Raw genomic sequence first — 14980 nt, forward strand, 5'->3', positions numbered from 1 at the left:
GACATCCCAATCTGAACTCTAAAGATTATTAACATATCAACCACCACCAATCATAACCAAAGATAACCAACCCATACAGCGGGCTAACCATGTTCTTTATACAAGGCACACAACCTGAGCGGCTCAAACGCTCCTTTATCAATATCTTGGTGCTTCTAAAAGGAAGTACTGAACATATCAATGTCTTTTCCCAATAACTTTCTGATAGGAGGACAACACATGTGTACCTGACCAGTCCATGAATTCTATGTGACCATGAATGACTCGACGAATTCTTGAGAAATGCAATGAGGAAAATTTCTAACCACGAGCACTTTCATGGTAGCCTATTTCCCTTCACTTATACATCAACAAACCTGAAGCAAAACCTATCAAATTCCAACCACAAATTCCCCTGACTCATTGTACTGAAACCACTAAAACCAAACAGACCAATGATCATCCGATCAGAATACTCCGTTCTCTCCCCACTTAGGGTTCGTACTACCACCGACTGACGTCCACAAACAACTTAGCCTCAAATCGGCTCAACCATATACATTCCAATCTTGTTCCTCATAATACAAAGCACAACATAAGATGGTTCTTCAGATAGAAACCAACAAATTATAAGGAAACTCCTAATCTTAGATGGAGACCTGGGAAAATTTTCCTAGCGTTACCACCCCTAAATGTTAAGAGTCCCATGCAAATACACAAGCAATATCTTCGTCAGTCCCCACTGAAATGACTTACTTGACTATATCTGAAATATCTCAATGCAACCATACAACAAGAACCCTTTTTTTTGTATTCCCATACTTGTCACGACAACCACAAATACCTAGACTATTAACCTGAATATCCAAATCCTTAATATCTAAATTCAGTGGTGCTTGAACCTCCACCCGCTAACTACTAGTCTCGTGCTAAATCTATGTATCAAATCTGAACTCATATGCTCGGTTTCTCTCTCTTCCCGTCGAACACAGGAGACTGGAAGAACATAACTAGGTCTTAGAAAATGACATCCCATTCTATCAGCTAATCATCCATCCTCTGGATGCAATCATCGAGTCGATCATCACAACTGCTTCCTACTAGGGTCTAATGACTCAAACTGACATTACTTCAAGCAATGTCCTCGAGACCTTAGAATCAACTACTCACACAAGTCTGCACTATTCAGAACCTATCTGCCATGGCCACTAGGGCCCAAACAGTTACCAAACTCGTCCTCATCCTGAACAATCCTAACTACCAGACTGAAAAGGATGAAACCATACTACAACGAATCGTCATGCAAAAACATTCTCTCTACCCTCAACCAACACCTTAGTAACATTTTCAACTCTTACTAATCCCAGTACAGATTGTGTGCTTCTGGTATTATTAGGCCCATACTACCTTCCATACCTATCCATACTCATCCTAAGAATTCTCTCAATGTTCCCAAGTCATTACTCATGCAACTACGAACTGATCTAATCACATATCTCCACACTGGAACGAGCGTACACCGTTAATCTTCCCAATTTCTCCATTTAGGATTTCTCTTATGCAAGTGCCTACACTAGCACATTCTAACACTCTTCTTAGGTCACTAGGACTTCCCATCCCATATTCTCATGAGTTGTAGAAGAAACTTCTACCAATGTTAACTAACTATCTTACGAATACAATTGTGTGAAACAAATATTAAACTGTCATTTGTCTTAAAGATCCTATATTCTAATGGTTGGACTGAAACAAGAGTTGTGCAATAGGGCCAAATTAAACATTCTAAAACTATTTAACCTTTTTGGCATGTAACATAACGTATTCGCTTAATAGTTAATTAGTTTTAATATGTACTTAACATAACATAAAGCAAGCAACATTCGAGAAACAAATACAACAAGCAATAAGGAATCATAAAGACCAAGCAGTTATATCATGTAATTTCGGAAGATCCTTAGCCTACACACTATCAAGTATTTCTAAAATTTCACATATTAGGCATAAAAATACATTTTTCCTAAGCATGCATTCTAGCATACAACCCCGAGAAGATCATTATTCTAACTTCTAGTATGCATATCATAGTATTACACATATAGCATATCATCATGTATGCGTATCTTGGGAATCACTTACTTGAGCTTCGGCTGAACACACGTCAGATCCTTTTTCTTTTTGAAAAAACATTTTACAAAAACAAAATTCTCAATTCTCTTTTTGAGTTTAGACGCACCCAATGCTAACCTGAATCCCTCAAACCATATCTCTGATACCAACTAGTAACATCCCACAAATACCAAGAAAAAAAATTCATTTTTAATAAGATGAAATCAACCAAAATCCATTTCATAATAAGATCATCATGGTTTTAAATGTAGTTTTCAAAACAAGGCATCAGAGTATCATAAAATGATAAAGCAGAAACTCTATTGGATGCAGTGCAATCACTTCATACTTTTCTATGTTTTGATAAAATATCTACAATATTTAAACTTAAAATTGTAAGCATAAAGCATAGTACGTTCCCAAGATAACACATACTAATATGGTCCCCACCCCAATGTACATAATTGGCCACGACCAATATGCATAACAGTCCCTCCCAACATACATAACGAGCCTCACCTAACATACATGTAAGAGTTATAAATACAATCTAGCATTCTATATAGTATAGTGATAAGACTCATCTAAAGCACTCAACAGAAGCTTAATAAACACCTTAGCAACAAAACAGCTAACCTAAGCTACCTAATGCTAAACCGAGACAATTCCTTAGCCATATACTCAATTCTCCTAATGTTTGAAAAATAGACAAAATGGTCAAAAAGTAAATGATCAAAGTGAACTCATTAGGTCTCCGAGGCCAACTGTTGGCCAAACGACAAAAACAGTCGTGATGAGTTTTACCACCACGTCGTGGGCCTTCCTTGGCTACGTCATGGTTTTAGTCTGAAAGACTTTTCTTTATTAAGAGCTTAATCCATAACGACCAAGGATCATAACACCAGATCATGTGTGTAATTGTAAGGTTCAAATAAGGATCTTTACTAGCAATAAAGCAATAAACAAACACAGAAATAGGAACGAGATGAAAAGAAACCAAGCTTGCACATGATTATATTCAATAAATCATCAGGTACAACTCGATGGACTGCTCTGTAAACTCTATGGCATTAACAACTACAAAATCCCAACTCCTCCACTATTTATACTTGACTTAGACCGCAAACTGTGTTTGCTACCGTAAACAGGGTTTACGGCCGTAAATGTGTTTACGGTCGTGAACACACAAAATGACCAAAAGACATAAACAACTCATAAACTGTAATACAGACTCTTGCCAAAACAATATACACTGAAAGCCTAGTCCAAACCATTAACTGAACTCTTCAATCTCCCCCTTGGTTTAGTGCTTGCTTGGACTCAGTTGTTGACCACCAGTACATCGGATTTTCCCATCACTATGTTCCATATTTTCTTTTCTATAATTGTAGCCACCATCAAACTGTATTCTTTTGCATCGGGATCAAAAATATCCTCAACCACCACAATCTGATGAGCCGCGATATAATGTATGTCCCGCTTGCCAAATTGAAGCAAATCCCTTTTGTCATACAAACGGATGCAATCTTCTTTAAGCTTGATGAAAGCAACATCTGTGGATTCATCATACACCCAATATTGCATGGATGCGAGAGAACCATCTGAGTAATTTTAAAGAATGGGAATGTGCTTAACTTGGGCAGTAGCAGGCCACATCACTGACTGGAGTGACTGACTAGTTTTGGGATCAATAACCTTTTTGTGGACCTTGACAAAAGACTCTGCAGTCTTCATTGACAAAAACCCCTTGGCCACTTGATCTTCTAAAAAGGATTTGAACTGACTTGCCCTGGGATTGCCTGATGGATTTGAGAAAGGAGCATTGGACAACTCAATGAGATCAATCTTAGTAAAAGAATGAAATTCGTGAGCATCTATGTATAGTTTTTTGTTGTCACTCTTTCTCCTCACCATAAACATGTTCATGGTGTCATGGAATCCCCACGAGATGATTCCTGACCTATCGCCATACATATCTTTGAAACAATGCACTCCCAGATATGTAACAGTGATCTGTGTACTATCCCAGGGTGCCTTATGATCCACACTCCTTTTAAATAGCAGTTGACCTTTGTCAGAAGACTTGTCAGTGGACTTGTCCAATTTACCATGTTTCAATGTTGCTGCACTTGGAGCTTGAGCCCGTTCCTTTTCAAAACGGTCTTCGATGATGGTGGTTCTGGTAGGCTGAGGAACAATGGGAACATCTTGGTTGGGAATATAAATCTGTGGCTCATCAACGGATGACTTGAAATCATTGCCAAGTTTATCTTCCAGCTTTTTCTTCAACTCGTAGTAGCTAGCGGTCAACAGGCCAAAGTGTGTCTGAAGATCTGTAATCTGCTTTGTCTTCAGAACTTTATCCTCATTAAGTTCCGCTAATTGAATAATGAGCTTAGTGTTTTCAGTCTGAAAGTCTGCGACCTTGATAGTCAGCTCAATATTTCTCTGATCAAGATCAATGTTCTTCTGATTCAGTACATCGATCTGTTTTTGGAGTCCATGAATTGAAGGAATCTCTTCTCCTGAGATATCACCCCCAATAAAAATTCCTTTGCCGCGTAGGAGTGGTGTAGAAAATTGTTCTTCTGCCAGGAGCTTAGGTAGCCTAATCGAGGCAGCATCATCTTCTGTCGTGGGAGGAGAGAAACCTGTTGGGAATGAAGGACCACCTGCTTCAAAGAAAGTACTAGGACCTTCACTGACGGGTTCGGCAGAGACTATGGCAGGTGTGGTTGTTGGAGGAGCTGTAACACTTTGAGTTGCCAGTCTAAGGACGAGTCTGCATCTTTTACTTGCAGGAGGAGAGGCTTGAGTAGTGGTGTGATCACTTTCCACCGGCTCAGATGTAGGTAAGACAACATCAAGGGGAGGAATCCCTGATACTGTCACCATAAGAGTTGCCATTTCTGCCGATGGATTGGTGGTAGTAGGAGTGGCTTCAAAAACATCTTCTTCTTCCCTTGTCTCTGTTGTCGGATGAGCAACTTCATCGACATTGTCAACCAGCTTGTCGAGGCTTTCGTCGGTCATAAAGTCTTCATTGCTACCGAAGTTTAAGGGAATTTCATCATTGTCGAATCATGTGAGGTTGAGATCCTCATACAATTCAATCTCAGCTCCCAACCCCTCATTGTAATCCCTTTAAACCTGTATCGACTACAATTCGTGTTCCTCGGCGACTTGGGCATTTGCAGCTGCAGTCTCATTGGCATGATGATCTGAAATGGTGATGACATCATTAGAAACAACCCTTTCAGAGGAAGTGGGCTCAGATGATGCTTTATCGGATGCTCCATGAGACTCGGAAGATTCATCAAGCTCAACAAATTTCCCGAACTTCACCAGGGGATGTATTCTTGAAAAACAACCTTACCCTTCCGATTTTTTTTGATGAGACCAATAGTGTGAGGACCCAAGGATTTTATGTCCAGCTTGTCACCATCCTTGACCATCTCTTGAAATTGATCGTCGATGAATGCTTGAATAAACCTCGGATAGAACAACAATGCATCGCTGGTTCCCCGGGTCATGGCATTTACGTTCACCAAGAACTCATCAAGAATGAACTTTGAGAAGTTGAATTTAATGTCGGCGGCCAAAGAGACAACCGCCCCTGTGTTTCTGAGGGAGATTTCATCAGCTCCTGATCCCCTGCCTGAGATGCAGCTCATGAACACGTGTGCCAGGAATCGCCAGTAAGGAGGCAAAAGCTTTTTCACTGTGGGAGGGTAGGTAACCTTGTATCCCATCCTCTGAAGGATCCGTTGTACATCATCAATTCCAATTTCAGTAGGAAAATTGGATTCGTCATTAACCAGCAAAGTATCTCTGATGTACTGCTCCGTGATTCTGATCTTGCAGCCCTTAACCACAGCTTCGATCGACATCTATCCATTGATCTTTGACATCTTAGCCATCTACCAGAACTCCCGGACAATATTAATAATAAATGATGGGATTCACTGTGATGGCACATGACAGACATCACTCTCTCAGTTGGTAGATCATTGATTTGAATTCTGCATGAGCGACCGGAGGATCATCCAAGACAATCGTCAGGTTGTGCATGTCCGAAAACATGAGATTCGCCATTGATCTGCACTAAATAGGTCAAGTAAGAAAACATAGTATTTAACAATTTAAAGCTTTAAGTTTTCTTAGATAAACAATTTTTTTATTATTATTATTATTTTTGTTTGAAACCTTTAAATAGTTTGACTGCAAAAGAATAGAGTTTACAATCAAAATTAGTCAAACAAGGAGTTTACGGTCAAAGTGGGACAAAATAGGGTTTACGGTCAAAGTTGGTCAACGGACCGTAAAATGAGTTTACGGTCGTAAGCTCAGAGGAGTTTACGGTCGTAAAGCCAAAAAGGGTTTACGGTCATAAGAACAAAATGCGTTTACGGTCGTAAGGTCAAAATGGGTTTACGGTTCTTGAATCTCCCCAAACCGTAAACCCCTCAAGAACAGTAAACGCCGATAATCATAAAAACGAAAAATACTCCTCCGTTTTGGTCGGAACGACGAATAGAAAGCAAATACTTGGTCAGTTTCATCATACCTTCAAAGAGGACTAGTTGATTTCACAAAATCTCGCAAAAAGTTTTTCGAGGAGAGAGAGAGTAGAGAGAGAAGGTGCTTGCGGTTGTAAAGGGGAGAAGAAGGAGTGAAAAGGGTTTACGGAAGTAAACTTTTCCTTTTATACTCCTTAAGCTTTTACCTGTCTCCCACACAGTGTAAAAACCCAGTCCAAATTTTGATTAAATTTTCAAAAATAATACTTTTTGAGGACATTAAAATAAAAATAAAATTAAAATAAAAATAAAATAAACTAATTTCTAAAATTTAATGTTTAATATATTTAAAAATTAAATTTTTGACAATTATAAAAATAAAATTAAAATAAAATTAAAAAATAAAAATAAAAATAAAATGAACGCAAACAAAATTTATCTCAAAATTTACTAAAGATTTTCTTCAGATGCTAGGATCAAAGTTGTTAGACAGCCTTAATCCACTTGTCGGTACCTTTCATCTTCACATCTTTGTCTGGTCGATCGCCGGTATTGTGGTCCACTTAAATACGAAAAATTATGACGAATTTTAGGACATACTAATAATTGTAAGACAAAGTGATCCTAAGTTCCTAGATAATATATCTAAACCTAAGTTCCTAGATACTATATCTTAAGGACCATTCAGCTGGTGACGACCAGTGATATTGTTGTCCACCTAAATTGAGCAACGAGATCTATAGACAATCTGTATGTGTTCAATTTTAATTGTACTAGAATGTGTTTCCCGCTTCCTGATATGCCCCAGTAATCAAAGACTTCCAGAATACTCCTTACATCGGGTGAGCAGACAATTATAAAGAAAGAACATAGATTTAGAATGCATATGCTATACACCCAGGTCGGATCTCTTCCAATCACGCGGAGGGTGAAACATATGACTAACTGAAGCTTTAGAGGGATTGAGAAGTAGAATGGTGCATATACTGTGTACCAGGTCAGATTGTGAGTCACGCAAAGGAGACAGTATATGGCTAACAGATAGAAAGAATTGTATAGATAGAACATGCAGAGAAATAGAGTTGCATATGTTATAGTCCAGGTCGGATTTTGAGTCACGCAGAGGAGGTAACATATGACTAACAGATAGAAAGAAAGAATATAACCTTCTACAGACCTAATTTATCGGAATTCACCAGTCGCCCCATCAATACCGGAATTAAAGACAGAATCCGCACATCGAGGAAAAGTTAATCCACGGTTCCAAGTACAGGTTATTTAATGTAACTAGTAGATTCCCATATATATCTCCCTGCTCAACCTATCCAAGCGTCATATTGCCAGGCTAGACGGATCTAACTAGGTCAAGATTTGTCAAGTTTATAGATTTCCTAAGTTCAGCTCTGCCTAGTCATGTCCATTTTGAATCTTTCGTGCCTACCGACGCATCAAACCCAGAGCATAGACCCTTCAACTTTGGGTACGTTACGCAGACTTAGATTGTCTGTTATCACTTGATAATATCACTTCCCGGTCCTTCATCAACAAGCAAAACTTTGTGCAACAATTTTTTTGATTTTTCTGAGTTTCTTTTTTTTTTAATGTTTTTGTATTTATGAATGTTTTCTGAAAAAATAAAAACAGAAGCAGAATGTTTTTGGATTTTTTTTAATTTTTTTTAATTTTTAATTTTTAATTTTTTTATTTTTTTTATTTTTTGTTTGGTTTTGTTTATTTCTCCCCCTAAATTTGTGCATGGAAGAGAATGAAATGACTGAAATGCTCTAATTTAAACTAACCTAAATAATAACAAAAATTAATCCTCAAAACGAATCATTTTCAAAAATCCCACAAGCACATCGAATCGAGCTTTGTTAAAAGGCTTAGTGAACAGATCTGCCACATTATTGGCAGTGGGAACTTGTTCTAGCCGGATGAGCGAACGCTCATAACAATCTTTGATAAAGTGAATCTTCATGTCAATGTGCTTGGTTTTGGAATGTTGGACCGGATTTTTAGTAATTTGAATAGCAGCCTCATTATCACAATGAATAGGGGTTTCTAGATAATTCAAACTGTAGTCCAACAGCTGATGTTGGATCCAGATAACTTGAGAATAGCAAGCTGATGCAGCAATGTATTCCACTTCTGCTGTTGAGGTAGAGACGGTATGTTGTTTCTTACACTGCCATGACTCCAGCCTATCACCAAGGAATTAGCACCCTCCTGATGTGGATTTCCTATCAAGCTCACAGCCTCCATAATTACTGTCAGCAAAAGCATATATATCAAATTCAGAATTCTTCGGATAGCAAAGACCCAATTTTAGGCTGCCTTTGATATACTGAAAAATCCTTTTGATAGCAATAAGATGTGAAACTTTAGGATTAGCCTGATAACGAGCACATTGACACACTACAAACATGATGTCGGGACGGCTTGCAGTGAGATACATCAGGGAACCGATCATCGATCTATAGTGAGTTTGATCTACGGATTCGCCATCAATATCTGGATTCAGCAGGGGTCTTTCAGCCATTGGTGTCGATGCAAGCTTTGTGTCTTCAAACCCGAACATCTCATGAATATCCTCCACAGACTTATCTTGATGTAGTAGGATTCTGGTTGAACTTTGTTTGACCTGAAGCCCCAAAAACATGGTCATTTCACCTAGAGAACTCATCTCGAATCGCTTCTTCATCACCCCTTCAAACTCTTTGCAAAGCTTTGGACAGGTAGACCCGAAGATAATTTTGTCAACATAGATCTGAACTAGTATCTAATCATTACCCACATGCTTGATAAATAAAGTTTGATCAATAGTGCTGCGAGAGTATCCATGCTCGAGCAAATGCTTTGTTAGAGTCGCATACCATGCACGAGGAGCTTGATGTAACCCATACGACGCCTTGTCCAACTTGTATACATGATTAGGGAACTTTGAGTTAACAAACCCAGGGGGTTGATCAACATAAATTTCTTCTTTTACCTTGCCATACAAGAAGGCAGTCTTGACATCCATTTGGTAGACCATGAATTTCATGTAGGAAGTGTATGCGAGAAAGATACGAATAGCCTCTAAACGAGCCACAGGAGCATACACCTTAGTATAATAAAGACCCTCGATTTTTCGAAACCCGTGAACCACCAACTTTGATTTATTACACACTATTACACCAGAATCATCCTGCTTATTACGATAGACCCAACGCATGTCAAGAGACCTTTTGCCCTTTGGTAACTCGACCAACTTCCAAACCCCGAGCTTTTCAAAGTGATTTAGCTCTTCATGCATTGCATCTACCCAGCTAGGCTCATTCAAAGCCATTTCAACGTTCTTCGACTCTATTTGAGATATAAAGCAAGAGTAGAGACATGCATTAACATCTCTACTCTGACTTCTGGTTTTAACTCCATCACCCAGCTGGCCAATGACTTTATCCATCGGATGATCGCGTTGAATTCTTGAAGGTATGTCTTAGGTGATATCATTGAGTGAAACAGGAAGAGTGTGTATGTTGAGACCTCCATCATCTGCTGATTGATTCACATTAGATGAATCTGCTACAAACTCATTAACAATTTCTTTAGGAAAGAGTAGTTCCATAAAAGTTGGATTGACAACGGAACCATCTCTAGACATGAACTCTCTCTCAATAGGTGTAAGTGTTGGATATAGTTTCTAAGTCCATAACTTTATTTGGTATGAACTTGACCCGAACGGACATGGTCCATTTGGGTTGCTGGATCTCCTTCTTGGGGGCATCTTGATCTAAAAAGATCGGGAAAGAGAGGATCATAAGTCCTCTGAATTGAATCAAGAGATAAGGAACAGAGAATATCTCATCAAGGCAGATATAGCACCATATTAAGCGATAAAGCAGGAAAGAGATATCAAGACAGAACATTTTATCGCTAGAGGAATGATCAAGGAACAACACGTATACGAGGACTTTCTACAAAGGATCGGCTCGAGAAATACTCCCATAATATTTCATGATTCATTGCAACGACGACTCGTTGTTTGGGGTATTGGGTAAGTTTTAGGTATGCTGCATACCACAGTCACTCCCAAGCACATGTTGGCCGTGTCTCGAATGAATATAGTTGGCCAGGATATATTGCCCTAGACACGACTACATAACTGCCCAGGTTTAACCGCAGCGTACAACACCCATTTACATATGTTTTGTTCTACTTGTAGTTACGGATCTTGATGGTTCGGTATACTTCTATACTTTTTGAAAATACTTATATTTTGAAGGATACTTTTAGTTCAGAGCGCTTAGGCCCTTTAGTGTTTATAGTTTTATACCATGTAAGGTTTGGTATACTCCGTTCACTATAAACAAGGGCTCTGATACCAATCTGTCACACCCCGAAAACCAAAGGCGGAAACATTTCCGGGGTTGACTCCATGTTGAGTATCAAATCCAATGCACATAGTAATCAAAGTAAACAACCATTACATTACATATATTTGAAAGTTTACATTTGTTTCAAAAGTAAATTGTACAAGTGTTATACATATATCATATGAACAAAAGTAGAGACGAGTCTTCTGCGCACTCCGTCTTCACCAAAAGATATCATCGGGTACCTGTCTAACGTGGACCTGAGAATACAAGCGGTTTGAAAATCAGCATAAAGCTGGTGAGTTCATAAGATGTTTGTTTTCTAAAAAATGTACCAGTTTCCTTTAGTTTTCCGAAAATGTTTGTTATCCAAGAAAATCCCATATTTTCTTATGTAAAACAGTTTAGTTATCTTTCATTACAGTTCAATTACACGTTATATGTTACCTCAGGAAAATCCCATATTTTCCTAAATGCAAGACCGATTGAATATCACAGAGTATAATTTAATACACAAAACTATATATTGAGAATCATGGGACTACTATCCCGAAATAGATATAAAATACATTAATATACGTGAATTGTAGATGGAAAGTAGTTCGAAAACCTTGGGACTAACATCTCGTACTACATATAGATTTAATACCATGGGACTATCATCCCGGACTAGATACAAGATAGTTTGATAAAAGCATGGGATTACTATCCCGAACTAGATATAAGATAGTTTGATAAAACCATGGGATCACTATCCCGAACTAGATATAGATTCTAACCATAGGAATAACATCCTGTAATAGATATGAAACCTATAGACTAAAAGCCATGGGATTACCATCCCGTACTAGACATAAGATCTAAAGATAGAATATTGATATAAAATTAAATTCAAAACTAAAGCCGTGAATAAACTTATATTAATACGTATTGTGAGTCGGGTAACCATGATGATACGACAACGAGACGTCCTTGACGTTTGTCAGACGTCGGACGATATCCAGAATTTGTCACCCCAGGCGTGCCCGCCTAACTGTAGCTAGCAATTATGGTGTGGGATTGTTAGTCCCGAATAGATCTATTCACAAATTCCTCGCTCTCCCTCCAGGATACTCTGGTTACACTTCCGAGGAGGATTTATCGATCATCCAAAAAGGGTAGTGACGAACTCACAAGCTAGTAATAAACTATTCACAGGGTTCTCATACGATATCAAACATACAAAAAGATTATGAAGCATAATATAGTGAATACAGATACATACAATGAAACTATCTGGCAATACATCCAAATGATACGGAGATAAACTGAATCAAACATAGTTTATCTAATAATTTTATATACATATCAGTACGTGATTAAACAAGAACTAAAGAACCCCAAATTATTCCCATAATAATTTGATTAGTTTGGTTATTTCCTTAACTGAATTTCATATAGTTGTGTTTGATAAATCATCCCTTATGCTCAGCATAATACATAAGGGGCAATTATGTTTATAAGTTTGCCAGATATTTATTGAAATACATTAATGTTAAGTTTTGAAAACATTTGTAGTTTGCTTGTATTCCCCCCCCTGAAAACATTGAAAAACCATTGAAAAAGGGTAGGGGTATGAACTCACCGGACGAGAAATGTGACGATTTCGGATGCTAAACGTTGGTTCGGGGCTTGCAAACGCACGAGGTTCCTATGAATTAACAAATGATATACATTTGTATCTAATTAGAATTATAATCACTAATTAGATATGATAATACAATCCATTAAGCGAAAACACTTCAAAACGAGTGTTTGGAGGGACCCGGGTGACGTTTAAGGACTTGTATGACTAGGGGATGGAGTTTACTCTTCAAGAGTAAACTCATAGGAGTTTTTTCGGCCCTAAATACCCATTCCCCATGAGTTTACGGCCATAAACTCATGGTGGGGTGGTTTAAGGTGCAAAATGGCTTGAAATACTTAAAAGGGAATTCCTAGGGTTTGATTCAAGGCTTGCAATTGAATTTTGAACAAAGTAAGGACCATTTGAGGAGTTTACGGCTGTAAACTCTATGTTTACAGCCGTAAACTCTTATATAGATATTCAAAATGTTTCTTGGTGGCCTTCAATTAATCACATGTGACTCTAATGATTTTTCCCAACCTTATATGGGTTTTTGAAGGACTTTGGACAAGGTTTTTGGAGTTTACGGCCCATGAACCCCCTCGTGGCCGTGAACTCCCTTGATGTGTGATTTATTATGTTTTAATGTCAAAAACTTGTTTGTAGACACTTCTAGAATTTATTCCAAGGCTTTAGGTGTGTTAAAGTGGCATTTTAACACTTTTGGAGGAGTTTACTCTCCATCTTTGAAGGGTTTACGGCCCAAGCATATAACTTGGCTGTAAACTCTCATATACTCCTCAAAATTTATGTTTAGGATGATCTAAGGCCAAAACCAATATTCTATAAGTCATATCTAAGTGTTGTTGGTGTCTTCGAAGGGTTTAAGGGCATAAAAACCCCATTTATATGAGTTTACGGCCCAAGCATGTTCTTGGGTAGTAAACTCATGTTTACTCTTCAAAATCCATGTTTAAGGCATTCTAAGTCCATTCCATTAAGCCATTAATCCATATCTAAGCTCCAAAGGTTGATTGGAAGGGTTTTTGGGCTCCAAAACCCATTTTATGTGATTTCACGACCTAGGACTGTTCTAGGGCCGTAAACTCATGAATATGGTCCTATTCCATGATTTGAACTTGAATTTGAAGGCCTAAGATTTTATATTAGGAGTTAGGGTAGTTACCTTGGTGATTTGGAGATTAAATTTGATGATTTTGGACCCTTAAACTTGGTTTGAGGAGAGAGGTTAGAGACAAAGTAGAGAGAGGAAGCAAAATCTACAAATGAAAGTTTGAACACGTTTAAATAGGTCTTGAAACTTGGACATGGTGGAATTATACCCGATACCGGCATTAAACGGGGCTTTTGGTCGCACCCGATTAAGTTTCCGTAACCCGACGGGGACGTTTCTATAATTTCTGAAATAAACAATTTGGGCTAATTTCATGAGTTCCTAAGGGGTTTGGACACTCATTAGATTATAATAAACATATAAGTTTAAATCATTTAGCCCAAAACGAAATCGGAACAAACTGATAAACGGCGAGTTTTACGGGTAGAACGGGTTTTCGGCGAAGAACAACTTCGGGTTGTTACACAAACTCCCTTTTTAATGTATCAAGCTTAGTAATTAACTCATCATTTTGTCTTTTAACATAATCATACAATTCACATTTTTCACTGTATTCTGTTTGAATCCTTCTGAAATCTTTTATTTTAGTTTCTAACTGGGCCTTAAGTGGTTTTTGTCCTTTCCTAAGTTGGTAGCCCTCATATCTAAGGTCCTCTACTTCTCTACATAAGTGGTTTTTGTCCTTTCCTAATTCACATTTTTAACATATGCTTTACATGCATGAGAACAAGATGGTAGGTTTACCTCGCTTTTCTAGGGCTCGGAAGAAGTAGACACCATTAGGGCAAACTGCAGCTCCATCATTTCTGCTTTGGGATCAACATCATCATTCTTCAAGGCAGCATCATCAATATGAGCTAGGTGAGCATTTTGTGGCCCTGAGATATTCAAAGCCTGAATCTAGTCCTCCCAATCAAAGGATTGAGCGACCATAGCAGTCTCACCATTAGCTGCAGCACCTGCACGGTTGTTTCGCACTGCTACCATTTGCCTGTTGTTATTGATCCTACGATCTGACTTAGGGCATTCACGAGCAAAATGACCTGGCTCGTAGGAGTTGAAACATCTCAGCATGCCCTTGTTAAATCCCACCTTCTTATCAGCATTCATGCCCCAGTTGCTCTTCCCTTTCTTCTTAGCAAACTGTTTGGCCCTGAAAACAGCCATAGCAATCTGCCAACTAATGTCCATTTCTTCTACGTCTTCGATGAATCTGATCCAAATCAGCAAATGACAGTTGAGGTGGAAGATCTCCAGCTACAAAAGCATTGTAGCAATT

This window comes from Lactuca serriola, chromosome 1 (genome assembly GCF_051521515.1).
Source record: "Lactuca serriola cultivar US96UC23 chromosome 1, Lser_US96UC23_V15, whole genome shotgun sequence".
Taxonomy (NCBI): domain Eukaryota; kingdom Viridiplantae; phylum Streptophyta; class Magnoliopsida; order Asterales; family Asteraceae; genus Lactuca; species Lactuca serriola.